The sequence below is a fragment of the Hipposideros armiger genome, unplaced genomic scaffold, assembly GCF_001890085.2.
Source record: "Hipposideros armiger isolate ML-2016 unplaced genomic scaffold, ASM189008v1 scaffold_16, whole genome shotgun sequence".
In the NCBI taxonomy this organism is placed as follows: Eukaryota; Metazoa; Chordata; class Mammalia; order Chiroptera; family Hipposideridae; genus Hipposideros; species Hipposideros armiger.
Window position 1 is genome coordinate 3855015 of NW_017731366.1, and position 6401 is coordinate 3861415.

The following is a 6401-nucleotide window of genomic DNA, read 5'->3' on the forward strand; positions in this document are numbered from 1 at the left end:
ACCGGCCCTGTATATTTATTTATAATCTTAGAATGGAGAAGACTTTTCTCAGAATGATACAAAACTGAAAAGCATAAAGAAGACTGATAAATTTTACTACAATATTTTTTTAAATTTCTGTACAATAAAAAATAATGAACAAAATCAAAAGACAACTGGTAAACTTGGAATATTATTTACAACCCATATTATAGACAGAAGGCTAATTTCCTAAATTTATAAGGAGCAGGTATAATCAATAAAGAAAAAGATAACCAACTAAATAGAATATGGGACAAAGGACATGAACAGGGAAAGCAGAAAAAGAGATACAAATGGACAATACACATATGAAAAGATGCTCAACCTCAATAATAATTAAGGAAATACAAACCAAACAACATTTTTTAATCTGTCAAATTGGCAAAAATCTAAGTTTGATAATATTCACATTTACTGAGGGCACAGAAACCAATCTTCATACCCTTTTGGTATAAGCATAGTTCCTGTAATTTGGCAACATGTATCAAACGTTTTCATCCCTGTTCCTTTCTATTCAGCAACTTCAGTGTGAGGAAGTTAAATTACAGATATACTTGGAAAAGTCATCATGAAATATGTTCACTTCAGTCTATTTTAGTAAAATATATATTTTATATATATATTATATTTATATATATATATATTTATTTATAAATATTTATTTTATATATATATAAATTATCTTAAAGTAGGTATCTAGGGAGATTGTTCAAGGCAGGCCACACCAAGGTGGGCCGTGGGGCCTGGGGGAGGGGGGCTATCATTAACAGTAAACTTGACTTACACTGAACTTAAATTCAATTATATTTCTCAGCTCACAAAATGATCCCCCATTTTTATTTGTACCTCAAGGTTTTTGTGTTTTCTTTTTCATTGAATTCAGCCCCAAAAATATTTATTAAAGTCCTACTGTGTTCTAAATATATTATACTAGGTCTTTCTAATGGAGCTGGAGCTTGAGGGATTGGTATAAGCCAAACAAGTAGAAAAGGCAGGAAGGGCATTATAGGAAGACAAACAAACGTGGGCCATGGAAGTGTATGGTGTGCTTGATGAGCAAAACACATAGCACACCTAAATTACCCTGCAGATAGAGAAGCAGTGTAGCCAGAAAATGGGGCTGCTGGCAGTCTATGCTGCAGGAGCCACTGCTTTTTCAGCAAAGGACCATTGCTATTAAATTTGTGTTTTAGAAAAACTACTCTGGTAGCTATGTATAGGATGGAATGAAGAGGGAAGGAGGCAAGGAGGCCAGTTAGCTGGTTGATGCAATAGGTGATGAGGTCAGAAAAGGGCAACAGAAAATAGAATGGAGAAGGAAGGGAGGACTTGGGAACATTTTAGACATGGCATAGACAGGATGTGACTACTTACCAGATGTGAGAAGTGAAGGAGATGAAGTCATTTGAGATAGCATTAACAAGAACTGGCTTTTGATTGGAGGTGGGAGGCAAAGGAAGCAAGACCATTTCTAGTTTCACAGACTATGAAAAACTGTCCATCCACAGGAGGAGTCTGGGAAGGAGGGCATTGTGGTCGAGGGCTGGAAGACATGCTAAATTTTGGAGGCGTTGGATCTGACGTACCTGTGGGGCGCACAGACACAATATCCGATTGGTATTTGGAAATATGGTTGGAACCTCTGGAGTGAAAAAGACTATTCCACGGCCATGCAAAAAGAGAACTTGGGTAGAGGTAGAATTTTGGAGAATCCCTGTGTTTCAGTGTCCCATCAAGGAAGGGGAGTCAGCAAAGGGATTAGAAAAGGAACAGTCAGAGAGGGTGGAGAGAAAGTAGTGTCCAGGAAGTCATACGTGCAGCCAGTCCTGAGCACAGAACCGGAGGTGAGCCCTGCAGAGACCCACCAAAGCGCAGAGGCATGAGCTGCCTCCCTAGCCCCATGCTGATTCCCTCCAGCTGCTCTCTGGAGTTTGAAGATTGTTCAGCTTTTTATATAAAAACTCTCAACACTTTCTAAAAAATTAAGTGGCATAACAATTCCCCTCTGTCCCAAGATTCACAAATATAAAAAGATACAATTTCCCTAACACCACTTTGGCAAGTCATGGGCAATGGAGCTCAGAGTGCTTCAGGCCTTAGTCCAAATGCCCAACAGCCTAAACCTTTCAAGCAAAAAAATAAACAAAGGCAACACAATAAACCAGAGTTGACAAAAAGTCATGCAAATTAAATTACATCTTTTTCCTTTTTATGAGGAAACTTGCTTCTGACAGAAATATTGAGTTCCTTTCCTACGCGTTAGGGCATGTGTTCCTGTTCCTTTTTAAACCGCCTAAGAATTTCCTAACAGTCTTCATGTTCCTGAAATCCTGTTTGAAATCCTGACAAAGCCAAGGACATTCTTCAAGGCTGGCTTTAGTTAGCATACTGAAGGGATGCTTTCTGGGCCTTTTACTTCACTGTCTTTTCGGGGTTACTAAATGTTTCAGCGTGTAATTAATCCTTATGTCCTTCTGATTATTTGTTTGCTCAGAAAGATATTGATTCAGATTTCAATGACAGACTCTCAGACATTCCTTGGAATTTATGTAAGAAACCAATGAGTTATTACGAAAATTATTCAGGTCTATAAATCGTGACTTAGTGCTGCCAAAACAAATAAACTGAAGCTACTAAGATGTTTTTAATAATTTTTTTTAGAAAACAGCTGCATAAAANGAAGTGCTATCAAACGAAAACCATTTCATGTTAATATTTTAACTTGGGAATCCTGCCCTCTCAAGTGTATAAGTTCAAACTTCAAAACTACATATGAGCAAATCTGAATTCTTTCTTTCTGCTCAGAGCCCAGATGAAACAGACAATTTCTCTTGTCATTTTCCTTTGCCTGGACATCTTTTTTCTGGTGGCTTAGCCTCCTAGGAGCCTAAAAATTATGGAGAGTCTCGGTTCTCCCTGCCTTGGATGGCTCAAGGCCTTGCCTCTTGTTCCCTACATGTCAGAAACCCAAACTTTGTGATTACCAAAATCACCAAATGTTCCTGGAGCAGTGGTAGGGCTAGTATCAGCATCACCTCACCACTTTTGGTGTCTGGAGTTTTCGCCTGTTCTCTTGAGAGCTCCATGTTTTAATGACTATTTGTTATATTTGATTCATAATTTCTAGATGTTTTTATTAGAGTATCTAGTCTGTTATGATGACAGAAACAGGAGTCCACAAGCTGTTGTTTTCTTCCACCAAATTTATCAATGATTAGTGGTCACTATTCGGTCTTTCTCCAAATCAGAGATCAACTGCGTTGTCATTAGGAAAAGAATATTATCCAATTAACAAACAGACATACCTGTCAGAGACATCTTCCTCATATCTGAAGAGTTCCTACCAATCCCTTTAGTTTAGCAGGCTCTGAGGGTTCCTGGATTATTCAACAAGCTCATCAATGTGGAGAGCTTCCTGTGGGAACATTCCAGAAAGTTTCACTGGAGCCATTGGAAATTATCCAGGTGTCTCAAACAAGTTCCATGCTCTTACAATGTAAGAACACACTTGCTTAAAGATTCCACTCCATGTTTGTTTTTTTGTTGTTGTTGTATTCAATCAAAAAAGCGGCTGAGCACAAAATAATTAAAACCTAGACTTAGCAAAAAAGGCAAAATTTTCCTAGTGACTCTCATGAGACAGGATTTGGGAATAAGGTTATTATCAGTTTGGAGAAACTGCAACTCGTTGAACTTGCTTGTTCAGCAGCATACTATTGGTCTGAGAAAGAAGACCATGAAGTTTCCCTATAATCTCCAGCCCCCATGTAAGTGTTTTCTCTTATAATTATTGTTTCAAAATCAAAGCTTCTGTGTTAAAGGGTTTTTACTGAATGGCAAATAACAGAGCAAGCCTAAACAAGTGGTCAGAGGAGGATGGTTTTTGAGAGCTCCATCCATGTACACAGTTCTAGAGAATAAGATCAAGCTACTCATGGCACACGCGCGCGCGCGCGCACACACACACGCGCACACACACAAATGGCTACCTCCTGATATGAAGAAAGTAAGATCCCTATGATGACTAAATACTCAGAATTAAACCTGAAGAATATTCAGGGGTAGGAGGTGAAATGGGAGGAAAGGGGGCAATGTCATGAAAAAGAGCCACTAACTACAGAAATACATCAAAGCAATAATCCATAAGGACTCACAGATAGCCCTTTTTAGCCAGCCTGGGCTCAACTGGGCAGCATTATGATGCTTGGAGATCCACGCAACCTTTCTTGCAGTGACTTTCTTTGGTGCTCTCCTCACGTACTGCCCCCACCAACCCACCACACACCCCTGGGCCTCCTACACTAGAATACGTTCTCTGCCCTCCTGCCAGGCAGAGGGGCTGAGAGATATGGGGAGGTGATCTTGAAAGATCAAGCAGCTGCAACTGGAGGCAGATGGACACTCATGAGGAGGCTCCCAGAACAGAGAGTAGGCAAAAGTTTGGAAGGTAGACAACTCTGCAATCAAAATGATGACCCAGCCAAAGAGGGTAGATTTTAGACTCTGGTCCCTGGGATGACTGGTGGTGAGGGAAGCCAGGCAGGACCCCAGTTCAAAAGATAGTAGGGACTAAGCAAGAGCAGAGGAAAGGAACTGGGAGGACCCCAGACAGCAGTTAGTTGAAATAGATCGCATGACCAATGGAGTGATTAGAGGAATGGGGACAGGAGTCTAGGTGCCAGGTCGAAGACTCAGTGCTGCAGATGACTTCCTGAGATATTAGCAAAGCCTCTCCCCAGCATTCTTCTTCCCCCGGGTTTTCTTTGTGTCCATTACTCTTCCTGCCTCAGCAAGAACAAAGAATCAAATGCTTGGCCCTGAGTACCAAAATAGCCTCTTAAAACTCATAACAGAAATGATCTTATTAAAAGCCAAAATATTTTTATTTGTATGAATTGGACTTTTGAGAGACAAACGGTTGTTTTGGTTCCAAAATCTTGGCTTTGATATCAGGATCCAGTGGTCTGAACAAAAAAGTTTCTAGTGCAGCCAAAGTTTGTCCTATAAACAATGGAGTTGGAAAGACTGCAGGGTGATAAATAAGCCATTCCTCTCCTTCCACCACAGCCACTGCCCTCTCTCCAAGACCGGAGGCAAGTCTCACGGGTTGGAGGAAAGAAGATAATTGGGAAAGGAGAGCAAGACAATGAGTAATTAATATGAATTCCTGAGAAAACAGGCCTCTATATCCTGGACATCCCAGGTTCACATCCATGGTGCTGGAGTGAGGGCCTCTAAGGAAAACCCCAGATGGGTTTTTAAGACTTGGGGGCACAGGAAACTTTTGCCTCCATTCTGAAGGTGTGGCCAAGAAACATGGAAAGCTTCTTGGAGAAGCTCATATTCAACATGAGGCTAGGGCTGAGAAGTGGCAAAGACTGAGATGCCCAGGGAGATGGGCCTGAGCACAGCTTCACAGAGAGTCAGCACCTCTGCGTGGTGCAGAGGAAGCCGCCAAGAGTTCTGAGGCCCCCTCCCCCACCCCGAAAAGTGCTCACACCAGCTAAGAGAGGTCCTGGGATGGAGAAGGAAGAGGGCACAGGTGCCTGAAACTAGCAATGAATGCCCATGGGACATAAGTTGCTGCCAGGGCACAGTGATAGGGCCCAGACAGACTGAGTTACATGTCCTAGATGCCACCAGAATACAGATGAAGAAGATGGCTGTCGAACAGACTCACCGCCTTCACCAAAGCCTGGGTGAGAAAGAAGCTGTCGTCATCCCAACCCCCCAGAGCTTAGATCACCCATGAGAGACAGCGATACCTTGAATGGGCTGAGTTAAGTGTTCTGCACAGAATGGACATGAGGGCTCAGGGGCTAACTGAGGTTTGGAAGGAGAGAAATAAAGGTACATCTTTGCACAACTGAATTTTGTGACTGAAATGTAGACCTGTTAACAGGTCTGGATCCATAGTAACACTGATCTAATGCTGGATTCCCTAAACGAGTGGTTTAGGGAACCGTAAATTTTCTCTAATTAAATTGTACGGAGTTCAAAACTACACCTAACTATACACCAGAATTTAGTATAAAAGCTACATTTAATTAAATTCCTAAGGCTTAAATTGTATAATAGTTTGTGCAATATCTTGTTACTGCTTTTGTTTAGCAGACTATGGACTCTAATAAAAAATATAAATTGTGAAATATTTAAAAAATAAAATGAAAACTACATTTCAGACCAATGAGGAAAAGATTATTTAATAAGTGGAAATGATGTAACTAGGAACCATTTGGGAAAAAAATTAAGACAAATACCCAATTTACTCCTTAAACCAAAGTGAATTTCATATAGATCAAAGATTTAAACTCTGAAAAAGAAACTATAACACTTGAAGAAAACTATGTATATTTATTTACTTATTTATTTATTTATTT

General features: G+C 40.4%; 1 protein-coding gene and 1 long non-coding RNA gene across 2 annotated transcripts in view; one reads left to right on the forward strand and one right to left on the reverse strand.

The window, feature by feature from the left end:
• Nucleotides 1-6401, forward strand: part of VEPH1 (ventricular zone expressed PH domain containing 1) — a 266782-nt gene that overhangs the window by 234589 nt on the left and 25792 nt on the right. The gene's annotated exons all lie outside the window — the stretch shown is intronic.
• The window catches only part of LOC109373478 (uncharacterized), a 34692-nt gene continuing 29101 nt past the window's right edge, over nt 811-6401 (reverse strand). Inside the window, exon 3 of the long non-coding RNA XR_002122235.1 lies at nt 811-1607. This is a non-coding gene — a long non-coding RNA (uncharacterized LOC109373478). The remainder of the gene's footprint in view (nt 1608-6401) is intronic.